The sequence below is a fragment of the Suricata suricatta genome, chromosome 2 (genome assembly GCF_006229205.1).
Source record: "Suricata suricatta isolate VVHF042 chromosome 2, meerkat_22Aug2017_6uvM2_HiC, whole genome shotgun sequence".
Classification (NCBI taxonomy): Eukaryota; Metazoa; Chordata; class Mammalia; order Carnivora; family Herpestidae; genus Suricata; species Suricata suricatta.
Window position 1 is genome coordinate 134229743 of NC_043701.1, and position 16743 is coordinate 134246485.

The 16743-nt window shown below is 36.8% G+C and overlaps 1 protein-coding gene across 5 annotated transcripts in view; it reads right to left on the reverse strand.

Annotated features, from left to right (window-relative positions):
* The window catches only part of MICU1 (mitochondrial calcium uptake 1), a 237074-nt gene that overhangs the window by 193075 nt on the left and 27256 nt on the right, over positions 1 to 16743 (reverse strand). The gene's annotated exons all lie outside the window — the stretch shown is intronic.

Here is a 16743-nt window from a genome sequence, read left to right on the forward strand (position 1 = left end):
CATATGTAAGCTTGCCTTCCCCACTTGGCTTCTAGCCTCCTTTTAGAGCCAAAATTATTTTTTTCCTCTTCATAAACACACGGCCTAGCACAGAGCCTGTTACATTACAGGTGTTTAAAATATTTAACTATCTAATTTACCTTCACATGAAGATGGAGGTATACAGTTCCTGGCTCCTGACATTTAAGTATACTTCTAAGGTCCTCCCCCCCCACCACACCCCATATACTAAGAAAACTATGTCTTTTACCATTTGGGTTCAAATCAAGTTAGATTACTTAGCTGTCCCCTCAAAATTACTGAGCCAGTTACTAACTCTTCTCGGGGACCTATACCTACAATCTCTTAGGTAAACCTTTCCCCTAGCCTTCTTCATTTAACCTAGGCCCAATTTCAAAGTTGGAGCTAAATCCTGCCTTTATGGACAAAGTAGGAAAGGAATTATTTTTCTATCCTATTTCCTATGACCTACGCTGTAGCAACACAATTCTTATGTCCGTCCCCACTCCAAGAAATCATCTCAACTTACCACACATACTCTAGCAAACTCCAGGAACAAGGAGACTTTTCACTATATTTTCTTCGTGTCTGTCAACAACTGATTCACTTTTATTTTTAGAGAGAGTGTGCGAATAGGGGAGACGGGCAGTGGGAGAAAGACAGAAAATCTTAAGCAGGCTTTGTGCTGGGCATAGGCTCGATCCCATGAGCCTAGGATCACGACCTGAGCCAAAATCAAGAGTCAGACACTCAAACTGAGCCACCCAGGTGGCCCTGATTCATTTTTAAATTAACATTTTCCAAACCCACAAGTGCATTCAGATATATAGCACTGCTTTTGTCTATACTAAAATGAGCATAACTAAAACATACATATCCACAGAAAACATTATTCATCACTGACAACGGAAAGAAAAGAACACTCAGAAGCTAGCAATGTGAAAAACAACATAACTAGTTCAAAAGTTGGAAAAGGCAAGGAATGTGAAAGATTGGAATATAAATTTACAGCTGATCAGATACGGAGAATAAACAGACGGATGTCCACCTATGTAATAAAACCATTTTTCAGTAAAAAAAAAAAAAAAAGGTGGGGGGAGGCATGAGCAAATAGATAAGCCATAGTCATCTGAGCAGATCGTTTGAATTCTAAACTGAGATTTTTGACCAAATATACAACAGAAGAACACGAAATACCTTAAATTGGAAAAGGACATGATTAAAAAAAAATTTTAACGAATATCTGACAATAGTGAATACAATAAATTGCAAAGAACAAAAAGAAAGCTAATAGGAGTAGTGAGTATAGCTTGAAGGTAATGAATAACCTAAGCATTGACTGATAAGCACCTAGATGATAAGTATGGAAACCAAACATAAAATAAAAATGTCCAGGGGTGTCTGGGTGGCTAAGTCTGTGAAGCGTCTGACTTTGGCTCAGGTGATGATCTCACAGTTGATGAGTTCAAGCCCAGTATCAGGCTCTGTGTTGACAGTTCAGAGCCTGGAGCCTGCTTTAGATTCTGTGTGTGTGTCTCCCTGCCCCTCCTCATCTTCCTCCAAATAAATAAACATTAAAAAATATTTTTAATGTCCAAATAGAGGCAAAACTAGCAGATAACAGTGTTCAACACATATTAATATGTAAGTGTGTAGGAGATATGAGACAGAAATGAGGAGATTAAGATAATAAAAACACTAAATAAAATATGGTAGAAAGTAAAATGGACTAAAAAGCCAATGACTAGTCTCAACTCTACTACTAAACAGCTGTGCATAAAGGAAGCTTATCTCCTTCCTTAAGGAAAAATTTCATACAATGAGAGACTTGCCTGAGTGAGCTTTAGGGTTTCTTTTATCTCTTAATGCTCTCTAATTTGGGTGAAGAACTATATAGCAAAGTTTAATCTATTTCATGGCAGAGGAAGGGAGTAAGATCATGCCACACAATCAAAACTTAATAGTTTTGAGAATCTATGTCTGTATGTTCTGACATGAGAAGATTTTAAATTTTGAAAGTTATGAGTTCTACTAACAGTCTACTTACATTCTGATCTTATAATTCAAACGTTACTATCTACATCTCATTTTATTAATCTCATTAAACTCATTAATTCTCATTAATCTCAAAGTACACATCAAAAGATTTATCTAGGGGCCTGGCGGGGTCTGTTGGTGGAGTATGCAACTCTTGATCACAGGGTTCTGAGTTCAAGCCCCACATTGGGAGTAGGGATTACTTAGAAGTAAAAAAAAAAATCTTAAAATATATATATACATCTGAGATGCCTGAGTGGTTCAGTCAGTTCAGCGTCCAACTCTTGAGTTCAGATCAGCTCATGACCTCATGGTTAGTGAGTTAGAGCCCCTGCTTGGGATTCTCTCTCCCTCCCTCTCTCTCCCGCCCCCACTCTCTCTCTTTCAAAATAAATAAATAAGCTTAAGAAATAGCTATCAAATAAACTTTAAAAAAACTTAAAACCTCAATTCAGGAGCACCTGGGTGGCTCAGTCAGGTAAGCATCCAACTTCAGCTCAGGTCATGCTCTCAGGGTTCGTGAGTTCAAGCCCCAAATCAGGCTTTGCGCTGATGGTGCAAAGCCTGCTTAGGACTCTCTCTCCTTTCTCTGCCCCTCCTCCATTTGTGCACGTGTGCATTCTCTCTCTTCCTCTCTCTAAGTGAATAAACTTAAAAAAAATTTTTTTAATCTATTCATCTTTGCTAGTGCAACTTTAACAGATGACAAGTAAATAAAGAAAAAAAACTACTAAGAAAAGACTATTATAATTTAATTCCTAACTCTATAGTGAAAAAATAGTGTAACTAGTTGAGCATGTTAATTTTTGATGAGGGACCATTGAAACAGATTTAAGGAGATCAGAGTCTGGAAAATTGAATAGGCCAATTGGCAGCAGTAATGCAGTAAGGAAGCACGTTTTTAGCAGAAGGATTAAATTGAATCAAAAGCAGTGCATTTTTCTTCCCTAACAGTACCCCACCCTCCCCCTACCAAAAGCATGCCTCTAAAAAGTAGCTTTGATGTGAATTTACAAAAGATAAAGAGGTATTCCTAACCAAGAAATGTCAAGGGAGGCAAGTGAAAGATAATTTTGTTACGAAAGAAAAGCATTATTTATCCAACAAGAAACAGAACAAGTCTTTTAAAACCTGTAACAACATAACATTGCTGTCTTTCCATATCTATTAAGACTATTAATAATAACTTGATATAATGCTTTTGATAACTTTCCAAGGGTCACAGGACAAAGAAATCATTTAATTCAACATCTTTATTTGCAGGTGGAAGAACTGAGATCCAGATAAGTTATATGGTTAACTCACAGATAATTAGTACCAAAACCTACAATAGACCTTTGAATTCTTAATTCCCAAATAACCTAAAGGAGAAAACACTTCTTAGTAACGGTTCTCAGTAAAATAAATGTAATGGCCACACTCCAAAAGGAGATCAAATGCCCCACTACAGAAAAATACACTATGTATTATGTATAACTACATAATACAATGTAATGTACATGTTAAAAACGCTAATCATAAAATATTATTAAAATATCATTTCACAAATTAACAGAAAGTTGAGCTAAAGAAATAAATCAGTGGAAAAAGATGTAAAAATATCTCTGAGGGGGGAGTCTGGGTGGCTGAGTGAGTTAAGAAAGCATTTGACTTTGGATCAGGTCATGATCTCATGGCTCCTGAGTTCGAGCCCCACATCGGGCTCCTACTGACAGTGCAATGCCTGCTTGGGATTCTCTCTCTCTCTCTCTCTCTCTCTCTCTCCCTCTCTCTCTCCCTCTCTCTTTCTCTCTGCCCTTCCCCCAATTGCTATCTCTCTCCATCTCTCTCTCAAAAAATAAAAAACTAAAACATGGCTCCGAGAACTATGAGACACTCTCACTACCAATAAGAGAACGCATATTAAAACTGAGACATTGCTTTTCACTCATCAAAAGTTGGCAAAAATCAAAAGTTTGAAAACACACTTGCTGAGTGACAACGCTGTAGAAATAGCACTGCTAAAAAATGTGTAAATTGATACAATCTACTTCCTAAAGAAAAAGAAAATGGTACAATGGAGGGCAATACGGCAATATCTACCAAAATCACCCACATAAAACTGACACAGCAACTGCACTGCTGATAAAAATATCCTAACGATATACTTGCACACCTGTGAAATTATACACACGAACACATTACATCATGGTTTGTAACAGCAACGGACTAAAATTCATCTGAATGTTCACCAGGAGAGGACAGGTTAAACCATGAGAAATAACACAAGGCAATACCATGTAGCAATAAACAGGGAATGAAAAACTACATATAGATTTGAATACTTCCATAACATACTATTATCTTAAAAAAGCAAGTTATAAAATAACATATATAGTATGCTACCCTTTTACATAAAATGAGGAGAAATAAGAATGCATATTAGTATGTTCCTCTTAAGTAACTCCGGAAGAACACACAATAAAGTAATAGTAGTGGTGCTGGTAGAGGAAGGAGATGGGTGACATAATAAGAAACAAGGAGACTTTTACAATATACTACTTCATTTTTAAAACTATGCTTATGTATTTATCCCTGTCAACAAATATACAGTATTTCTTATAAACTTTTTAAAAGGCAGATTATCAGTTAATATGTGCATATCAATTAAGATAATATGAAATATATTTACATATTTTTAACTTCTAAAAAAATTAGATGATACAAATAAAATTTAATGGCCTTCTGGGGAAGATTCTATTTACACTTTACATTTAAAGAAAAATAAATCAGGTCCAGAAGACTGATGTTTCATTCTCCTCAGGCAGGGACTCTCATTTACCAGCCTTAATAGTGGGCACAGGCCCAATAATGTCCTAGCAATCAACCCATATCATGGCAAGGTTCCCTAGTAAGATAAGCTTTACTTCAGTCAAATTTATATCCTAATACTCAGATTACTGGCACATCCTGATCCAACTGACCAAACTGTTAGAATTCCACACCTTACCCTGATCCTGACTTAAAATATCAGCTTTCACTTCTCTATATTTTTAATTGCCTTCTATTTCTGACCTCTGACAACTGCACATTGAAAGAAGGACTGCTTGACTCTTCCAATCCTGTCACTGGTTTAAATAAACCTCTGTTGTACTATTACCAACTGTCACCCAGAACCATTATTAAAAGCAACATCTGCTAATTCTGAGGCCAAGATAAATTTTTAAGATCTACTCAAATTTGGCCACCAACAAAATTTAGACCTCAGTTAAATAAAACTTCAAGGTTCCAGAGCATTTAGTTTATGTGAACTAAGCTTGAGAAAATAAGGACCAAGTGTCCTTTCTATCTGCATTTCCAGGCTCAACTACAGCATCTGGCAGCGTATGCAGGTGATAGTTCAGTGCGCTCTGTGAAACTGATTCATGGTTCCTCTCTGAGAACTACATCATAAAACCAGCACTATCTGGGGTGCCCACGAGGGTTCACCCTATCCATCCCAGCAGCAGCTACATCCTAACCCTAGAACTGTAGACCATCAGAAGCTCAGCCATTAAGTATCTAAATTATACACTTAATTCTCCTTTATTCTATTTGCATGCTCACTAAGTATGTTATGATTCTAATTCAGCTTCCTGTTTAGACGGCCTTCAAAGAGAACATGCTGATCCGAAGATGACAGAATCCTAGTTCTCATGCCAGCTGTACTTCTCACAGTAAATCAATAAATTGGCAATCTGGTCTAATCCCCAGTGATATTAGTCAGCTTAAGGAAGCTTCTCTGAATATGATCAAGTCCAAGACACTGATAAAATACTATTTGGTGACTTCCAAGGTTCAAGGGCTAGACCTTGCACCATGGGGACAGCTTGACCCTCTGCCTTGGCATTTCATTTAAGTTTCCACCCTAGAACAAATGTCAGTGAGAATTTCCCAAAAGTTTTTTATGGCCAGAGTCACTGAACCTAAGGAACTACACTCACTTTCCTTTTGCTCTTGTGTTATGAATTTAGGGGAAGGCAATAAATGAGGATTCTAAAGAACTGGAAATGATGAGACTATAGATTTGCTGGACATTCTACAGATTTTTGAGTAGAACAAGCAAAACTAACTGTATTTTTGTTTACAAGTAAGATTTCATGATATTTTCATTACCAAAAATGTCATTGTATAGAAGCTTAAAAAGAAACTATCATAGTTCCATTGAAACTTTCATGGAAATCTCACCACTCTACCTAGAAGCAAACTCAGGAAGAAGTTTGTATGTATCTTTCCTGAAACTGTTCTATTTGTTTAAATAAAAATAATATTCCATATACATATGTACACTCACATATTCAGCATTTGGAATGCTTTGCATTATCCTCTCTTTTATATAATGGAATCATATGACACACATATTTTTTAATCTTAGTAATACAAATTAAAATCATTCCAACAAGGAATATTCTTTTAAGTATAACAGTCTTTCATTCTATGATTGTTCCACAAGTTAACTATTTGGCAATTAATAATATACTATGCTGGCTTCGATACTGTGGCATTACAAACACAGCTACAGAGATGTTTTTCCTGTGCATTTTTAAAATACTTATTTATTTTTGAGGGGGGAGGAGACAGTACAGAGCCCAATGTGGGGGTTTACTTTCACAAAGTTTGAGATCACCTGAGCCAAGATCAAGAGTCAGATACTTAATTGACTGAGCCACCCAGGCACCCCTAAATTTTTTTAAGTTTCTTTTTAAATGTATATATTTTGAGAGCAAGAGGAGGAAAGAGCAGAAAGAGATAAAGAGAGAGAGATAATCCCAAGCAAGCTCTGCACTCACAGTGCAGACTCAAACTAATAAACCACAAGATCATAACCTGAGCAGAAATCAAGTCAGATGCTCAACTGACTGAGTCACCTAGGTGCCCCTCCTATGCACTTATTTTTATTCATTTTTATTCAAGCACACCTATGGGACAGATTATCTACAAATGAAACTATTACAGATACTGCCAAATTACCCTTCAAAACTGACATTCTAATTTACATACCACCAACAGTATATGAGGGTACTCCTTTCCCTGTATTTGTTATTATCAACTTTTCCCATTTATATAGATTAAAAATGACATCTAATTTGTACATTCCCTATAATAAATGAGTTTGATCATCTCTGTTTAGTTTTCAAGAGTTCATCACTCTTGTTCTGAGGGTTACTGGAATATTGAACTGTATTTATTTTTGTTCCAGTCATATTTCCAGGCCTGAGGCTTCATCTCTCCTTCCTTGTAGAAAAAAAAAATAAAGATAAAAGGGACTTCTTTTTCATCTAACTTTAAACATAAAAAATTGTTAGGTCAGATGCAATAGTAACACTAATCTATCTAATGCTAGTTTTTAGTAGAATGTTTTTATTAAACAACCAAAAAAAGGCTAAAACTTTCTCAATATGAACCATGTCAATACTTTTCCAATTCAATCTGAGCTTCACCAGAGGTGACTGGGAAGATTTTTTCCATCTGACATTTGTTATCTAATGGCTAGTTATACTTTCAAAAGACTTGAATGGATTATCTACATTAGTGAAAAGAATAATTTAAACAGCAGCAAAATTCTCAAAAATATTAAAGGGTTTCATGTTTGAACAACTGGAGAATGAGGGTATACCTCAGTCTGCTGCCATAGCTATCCTACTGAAAACAGAAAAAAATGACAAATGAAATTCTGAAAATGATAAAATTAAAAAGCCAAAAACAATACGATAAATTACAGTATGCCCAATTCAACTGCAGTATAGTGACATAATCACCTCTGTGTTTCACAACACAGATGGAAGTACTTTTATTAATCTTACTAAAGCTAGAACAACTTATTAAATACACTTTAGGCAGTAGTGCAAACATAAACAAGTATACTTATTTCATTGGTATTTGCAGTGCTTTTTTTCTTTGCAAAGGGTGTTATCCCCAAAACATGTGATCTATGAAAAACAATAGTTGCCATAAACAAAGGAGAATAAATAACAAAAAATTAGCATCTGCTACTCTTAAATTTAAGATTTATATAATCCTCGGGATGCCTGGGTGCTCTGTGAGTTAGGATCTGACTCTTGATTTCGGCTCAGGTCATAATCTCGAGATTCACGAGATCGAGCCCTGTGTCAGGCTTAGCGCTGACAATGTCGATTGGGTTCTTTCTCTCCCTCTCTCGCTCTCTCTGCCCTTCTCCCACCCTCAATATAAACAAACATTAAGAAAAAGATTTATGGACTTCTGAGAGCATATTTAAATAGTCTGAGATTAGTCAATTGAGTTATTCCTTGTGCAGACTTACAAGAATTACTACAGTTATGTTCATAATGGATTTCATATTCAAAGTTTACCCACAAAACTCACTAAACTAGGATTCTATTCCTGCATGAAAGCTGAAACTTGACTACTATGCCTAATACACAAAGCCTAATACAATACTCTGGGTATTAATACATTTAAATCCTTATAGATTTAAATAGAAATATAAACTTAAATACTTATAAATATGATGACTATATAATAGACAAGCTACTGGACTAGAAATGAGGAGAGTCAAGTTTCTGACTTGGTGTTATCATTGTTTCTATATGTCGTAACGTGAGGAACTATTTCCGTATTATTCCTCAGTCCAGTCCTTCTTAAGGTTCAATAGAAATCCTACTTCATCTGTAAAACTTATGTAAAATCATTATCACTCTTGATTTCTTCCTTTAAATCCCTGTAGAATTAATCACTACTATGGTGCCTGATTTGTGAAATAATTTTGCTTTTTTTTTTTGAACAAATAAATGCAAATCCATTTGAGCAAAAATAAAAGACAAAGAGCGTAAAAATGCTAAAAGGTTTTTTGTTTTACAAATAATACTTGAAATAATTGTTTTAATTTTTTAATGTTTTATTTATTTTAAGAGAGAGAGAAACAGAGTATGAGCAAGGGAGGGGCAGAGAGAGAGAGGGAGACACAAATTCTGAAGCAGGCTCCAAGCTCTGAGCTGTCAGCACAGAGTCCAACACAGGGCCCAAACCCACTAATGGTGGGATCATGACCTGAGCCAAAGTCAGACACTCAGCCAGATGCCCCTACATGAAATAATTTTAATGTATACCTGTCAACTTGCCCAGGAGATCGAAAATCTAAAAGCAAGAAGTATGTTTTAAGCTTCTTAGTATCCTCAGTGCCAATTAATGAATTTAAAGTTATTACTAACAGTAATAAAAAGTATTACTGTTCAATTATACAAGTAGATACAGAGAACTTGGGCTCTCTTTCTAGCTCTAGCCTGTTATGTGACCAGTAAAAGTTTTATCTTCTCTGAGACTGAATTCTACGAGATACAGGGCATAGGTGGTATCTGTCTCTAAGTCTTTTCTAGCTTTAAGAGTTCATTTCAGAAAAACAAAATGTAAAAGTATTTTGTACCTTTTGGAAGAAAGCCATCCTTTCATTCAAGTCATTAGCTATGTATCTACTGAGTAAGGTATTGTGAGGGCAGTGCAAGAAGCACAAAGATGAGCAGAGTCTGCCCACAAACGTCTTATCATTTGCTAGGGGACATAAAACAACTGTTCAACTATCCATTATGTAAGGGACCAAAAAAATGTAAGGGCTACAGGAACATATTAACACGGATTCAAAGAAAGGAAAAAACACAATAGGTTGGTAGGTGGAAAGGGTTTAATAAAGGCTCCAAAGAAGAATATTTACTTAGAGTAGGAAAAAAACTAAGCATTCTTTACAAAAGTTTGACTGAACGCATTGCCTTAGAAGCCTTTGTCACATTATCTGAGGAATGGGATAAACTACTGGAAACAAAACCTTTACGGCATAACTATGGCCCTGTTAAAAATGCAACGGTATATTGTACTTTAATTGTGCCAGATAATTTTAAAAATATCTCTGTACATTTCTCTTAGATGAAATGAATCAGATTGTAAGCTCTGCACTGAAGACACCAGGATGACTGCCAAAACACAGTAGAGATTAACATCCATGTCTAGAAAAGATGCATGTTCTTACCTCAAAGTGACATTACTGACAGTATAAATGAGGAAAGCTCACACTTCAGCTAACTCTGTCCTGAGAAGTATCTTCCAACAGCAAGAAAGCTATTTTAAATGATCTAGGTGAGAATGTGAAGTTAAGTTATACAAGTCTCTAAGAGTAAAAAATGATAACTGTAAGGGGACGCCTGGTCAGTCAGCTGGTTGAGTCCAACTCTTCATTACGGCGCAGGTAATGATCTCATGGTCATAGGATCGAGCCCTTGCCCGCTCCGTGCTGGGCATGGAGCCTGCTTGGGATTCTCTCTCTTCCTCTCCCTTTGCCCCTTCCCAACCCATGCACACACATTCTAATTAAAAAAAAAAAAAAAAAAAAAAAGGTAACTGAAGGAACAGAATCATCTCACAGAAATGTTAGGTTTGACAAAGAACATTTTAAAGTTTTTTTTTTATTTTGAGAGGGTGAGAACACGCATGTGCGTACACACATGCACGCGCGCGCGCGCGCGCGAGGGGCAGAGACAGAGAAAGAGAAGCCCAAGCAGGCTCTGCAGTGTCAGCAAGGAGCCCCTGACGGTGGGGGTGGGATTCGGGTGGCCTCGGGCCCATGAACTGTGATATCATGACCTGAACTGAAATCAAGAGTCAGCCACTCAACTGGCTAAGCTGAGCAGCCCCGATGCCCACTGACAAAGAATTTTTGTGCATATTCTTGCTAAATGAAGATGCTATGGAAAAGCAAGTCACAATCCTACAGTATTAACCTTCTGATACTCTGGGAAGCATTCTTTCACCCATCAAGTACGTACCTCCATGGTTCACTCTTTGTGTGCACATGTGCACACCTGAAACTTCTGTCTGGTGAAAGAAGGTGAGTCGAAATTTCCCTTCCTGAATAACTGCACACACACAAAAAAATAACTGCACACAAAGGAAAATAAGAAATAAATCAACCGAAGGAAAAGTCTGGGTTTTTTTTTAAGTTTGTTTATTTATTTTGTGAGAGAGGAGCTGGGGAGAGGCAGAGAGAGAGGAGAGTGGGAATCCCAAGAAGGCTCGTTAGGGGCAGAGCAGAACCTGCTGCAGGCCTGATCCCATGAACCATGAGATCATAACCTGAGACCAAATCAAAAGTCAGATGCTTCTAACTAAGCCATCCAGGTGTACCAGGAAAAGTCTATTTAAAACCAAAAACAAATCACCCAGAAACTACAGAAAGAGTGATAACCAATATAAATTTTCTAAACCCTCTAGGGTGTGCTAATATGTTATGTCATCATTAAGCTTCGAATATTTAAAATTTCCATAAAAGAGAATCTCCAACTTGATTTTCAATTCAAGTTTTGGAAATGAGGTACCTACCTATAGAGCTTTAATGGTCAATAAATACTTTTAATGTACCTACAAGCCATTAGAAAATTATAGGATGAAAAAATTCAGCTACCAATAAGGAAAATTTAAGCATTGCTACAAAAGAAATTAGCGTCAATAAAATATTAACTTGTATAAAGCTAAAGTGAGGTTGTATAAAAGTGAAGAAAATGAAGAATAGTCTACAAGAAGCACTGTGGAAAAACATTTTTTACTCTCCCCTGTCCCCAAACTATCAGGTTTATATCATCTATCCAAAACTAAAATAATTTCAATTTCAAGCCTCATCTAAGCCTCACACATTTTAGGATTATTTTGTTATACTTTATGGCAATAACAGCATTCACATAATCTTAGTATATGACATAAAATTTCATTTAAAAAATGTTTCTGTTTAAACAATTCTTATAGCATTAATCTAATAAGTTATTTGATTATTTACTTGGGATTTTGTAAATAATTAATTATTTACTTGGGATTCTGTAAACCTAAACTCCCACAGAACGTAAACCGTAACCTTTATCATCAAACCAAAGTATAAGGTGTTAGATTACGTCCTGCTGTGGTGTCACAGGATGTGAAGACAACAGGGGCAGCTGAAGACAGCAGCAGATGCTTGTGTCGCTGTTCCACAACATTATCTCCAAAAATAATACAGAACAATAAGAAGGAAAAAATAGCTGCATGAAAACCAGGCCCTCAATACCTTGCAGACAGAATGTCTAAACTTTAAAAGAATACTAAGAAAAAGAGAAAAAGAACCAAATCCTGGTGTGTGACCTCATGTGCCTCCACCACCCCTGTTCTGTCTCGAGGCTTTGTGGTGAAAAGACTGAGAAGGCAGGTCAGGAATAATGAAGAGAAACCAGCAACAGGGCCATTGGGTGATCCAAAGCCCAATGGGTGATCTAACTCCATACTAAGTCTAAAAATAATTTTTTAATCATTTTATTTTTTTCACATTATGATAAGTGTATTCTTTAATTCCTGTTCCCTATTTCCCGCATCCCCCACCCACCTCCTCTCTGGTAACCATCAGTTTGTTCTCTATAGTTAAGAGTCTGTTTCAGGGCGCCTGGGCAGCTCAGTCGGTTGAGTGTCTGACTTCAGCTCAGGTCATGATCTCGCGGTCTGTGGATTCTAGCCCCACGTCAGGCTCTGTGCTGACAGCTCGGAGCCTGGAGCCTGCTTTGGATTCTGTGTCTCCCTCTCTCTCTCTGACTCTCCCCTGATCACACTCTCTCTCTCTTTCTTCTCAAAAAGAAATAAAACATTAAAAAAAATCCACACATGAATGAAATAACATGGCCTTTGTCTTTCTCTGACTTATTTCACTTAATATCATACTGTCTACATTCAGCCAGGTCACTGTAAAGGGCAAGATTTCATCCTTTTTGTGGCTGAGTAATATTCTGTTGTATATATACACCACATTTTTTTTTATCAATTCATCAATCAATGGACAGCTGCTTCAATATCTCGGACATTTAAAATGTTTATTTTTGAGAGACAGCGTGAGTGAGGAAGGGGGGAGAAGAGGACAGAGGATCTGAAGCAGGCTCTGCACTAAAGCAGCAAGCCTTATGTGGGACTCAAACTCACGAATCATAAGATCATGACCTATGCTGAAGTCAGATGCTCAAGTGACTGAGCCACCAAGGCACCCCTATCTTGGCTATTTTAAATAATGCTGCTCTAAAATATAGGGGCGCATATATTCCTCTGAATTAGTATTTTCATCTTTTTTGAATAAATACCCAGTTGTGCGATTACTGGCATTGGAGGACAGTTTTATTTTTACCATTTTCAGTAAACTCCACACCATTTTGCACAACCTTTGCACCAGTCTGCATTTCCACCAACACTGCCAGAGGGCTCCTTTTTCTCCACATCCTCACCAACACTTGTTTCTTGTTTTTTATTTTAGCCATTCTGACAAGTATAAAGTGATATCTCACTACAGTTTTGATTTGCATTTCCCTGATGATGTGATGCTGACCATCTTTTTCATGAACCTGTTGAACATCTCTAGACCTTTTTTTTAATGTTTTTTATTCATTTTTTTGAGAGACAGAGAGAGACAGTGTGGTCAGGGGAGGGGCAGAGAGAGAGAGGGAGACACAGAATGTGAAGCAGGCTCCAGGCTCCGAGCTGTCAGCACAGAGCCCGATGCGGAGCTTGAACCCACAAACCATCAGATAATGACCTGAGCCGAAGCTGGACGCTCAACCGACTGAGCCACCCAGGCCCCCGTACATCTCTAGGTCTTCTTTGGAGAAATGTCTATTCATGTCTTCTGCCCATTTTTAAATTGGATTATCTGGTTTGGGAGTGTTGAGTTGTATCAGTTCCTTACATATTTTGGACACTATCTCTTTATTGGATATCATTTGCAAATCCTTCTCCCATGGAGTAGACTGCTTTTTAGTTTTGTGGATGGTTTCCTTCACTGTGCAGAAACTTTTTATTTTGTTGTAGTCCTACTAGTTTTTTTTAGCTTAGCTTTCATGTCCCTTGCCTTGGAGACATATCTAGAAAAATGTTGCTATAATAGATGTCAGAGAGATTACTGCCTGTGCTCTCCATAAGGATTTTTATGGTTTCAAGTCTCACATTTAGGTCTTGAATCCATTTTGAGTTTATTTCACGCATGGTAAGAGAAAGGGGTCCACTTTTATCCTTCTGCATGTGGCTGTCCAGTTTTCCCATCATTTGTTGAAGAGACTTTTTCCCACCGTATAGTCATTCCTCCTTTGTCAACGATTAATTGGCCATATAACTGTAGTTTTATTTCTGTGTTTTCTGTTCTATTCCACCGATTTATGTGTCTATTTTTATGCAAGTACCACACTATATTAATTACTACCACTTTGTAATATAACTTGAAATCTGGAATTGTGATACCTCCAGTTTTGTTTTTCTTTTTCAGATTACTTTGACTATTCAAGGTTTTTTGTGGTTCAATCCAAATTTTAGGCTTGTTTGTTCTAGTTCTATGAAAAATGCTATTGGTATTTTGATAGGGACTGTATTAAAAATTAAAGGTTGCTTTAGGTAGTATAGACATTTTAACTATGTTTGTTCTTCCAACCTATGCGAATGGAATGTCTTCTCATTTCTTTGCATTATCTTGAATTTAATTGGTGTCTTCTAATTTTCAAAGTTTTCACCTCTTTGATTAAGCATATTCCTAGATATTTTATTTTATTTTTGGTGCAACTATAAATGGGATTTTCTTAAATTTCACTTTCTGTTCTCTCATTATTACTGTATAGGATTGCAACAGATGTCTGTATATTGATTTTGTATCCTGCGACTTCACTGAATTCATTTATCAGTTATAGTAGCTTTTTTTGTGGAATCTTTAGGGTTTTCTACATATAGTATCATGTCATCTGCAAGTAGTGAATTTTACTTCTTACCAATTGGATGCCTTTTATTTCCTGATGTTGTCTAAATGCTGTGCCTAGGATTTCCAGTACTATGTTGAATTAAAGGGGTGAGAGTAGACATCTTTGTCTTGTTCCTGACCTTACAGGTAAAGCCTTTCAGTGTTTTTGGCTGTGGGATTTTCATATAGAGATATGTTCCTTCCAGACCTACTTTGAAGGGGGTTTTTATCACAAATGGATGTCGTACTCTGTCCAATGTTTTTCTGCATCTATTGAAACGTTCACACAGTTTTTATCCTTTTTCTTATCATGTTGATTGTTTTGTGAATATTAAATAATCCTTGCAACCCAGGAATAAATCCTAAAAATTCTTCTTAAAAAAAGGATCTGACTAGATCAGAGGAAGGACTTAAAGGAACAATCTAAGCAACTTAATTCATAAGGTATATCTTACAGAGATATCAAATAATACACTGGTCATAGGGAATATATCTTTTCCTCAAGTGCCTCAAGGAACGTTAATAAAAATATAGATTAATATTAGGTCATAGGAAAACAAAAAAATAGATATTTTTAAAAACTTTCTAAAAACAATACACTAAAACTAGAAATTGATAAAAATAACAAAAAGGCCATACCAGCTAACAATAGAAATAAAACAACCATTTACAGCACTTAGGGAAAAAAAATATATAAACAAATTAAAATTTAACTTTAAGTGGAATGTACACTGCTGCAGCCACTATGGAAAATGGTGTGGAGAGGCGCCTGCGTGGCTCAGTCGGTTAATCAGCCGACTTCAGCTCAGGTCATGATGTCACAGTTCATGGGATGAGCCCCGCATCAGGCTCTGTGCCCCGCATCAGTTCACAGCCTGGAGCCTGCATCCGATTCTGTGTCTCCATCTCTCTCTGCCCCTCCTCCACTCATGCTCTGTTTCTGTCTCAATAATAAACATAAAAAAATTTTTTTAAAAAAGAAAGAAAATAGTGTGGAAATCTCTCAAAAAATGAAAAATAGAACTATTGTATGATCCAGCATTTTTTTATCCATTCATCCACTAATGAACACACGTTTCCATACACTAGCTATTGTAAATAATATTGCAAGAACATGGGTACATCTGTCTTTCTCAATTAGTGTCTTGTTTTTTTAATTTGAAAGAGAGACAGAGAGAGAACTCAAGCAGGGGAGGGGGCAGAGGGCAAGAGACAGAATTTAAGCAGGCACCACACCCAGCATGGAGCCTAATAAGGGGCTCGATCTCATGACGCTGAGAGCATCATCTGCGCTGAAATCAAGAGTTAGATGCTCAACTGATTGAGTCACCCAGGTGCCCCTTGAGCATCAGGTTATGAGGTATCCAAGATTCTAACATTCTGTGATTCTGTGATGTAAAGGTTGAAGATTCACAGAAATCTCCTATCACCTCCCCCAAATTCTCAGAAGCCCAAAATTCCCAAAGCCTTTCAGTTCTCCTATACTCACTTCACTTTTCTCCTCTAACCCAAAGTTTCTTCTTCCTTTATCTAGGTTAGGTGCTACTACTTACCAGTAGCACCACCCACCTCATTTTGGTTGTGAGAATCAAAAATGTTTCCATACACTGCCAAATGTTCCCTGGAAGTAGGGGGAAACACAAAATCAGGTACACTTGAACACCAATGTGCTAGAGGATAGAAAAGAAAAAGAAAAAAAAAAAAAACAATCCGAATGTTCCCTACATTCTTGGGTCACAGTTCTTTTAATCAGAAAGAAGAGTTCCCCTTTCTCAGACTTCAGATGCCAGCAAAGGGCCACTACCCTAGAGATGAGTCTACATTTTCTAGAATTTCCTATCATCGTAAAGTATATACAAAAAACTCAATTAAGATAAGAGCAGATGATTTGAACATACACTTCATCGAAGAAGATATATAAATGATTAATAAGCACTTGAAAA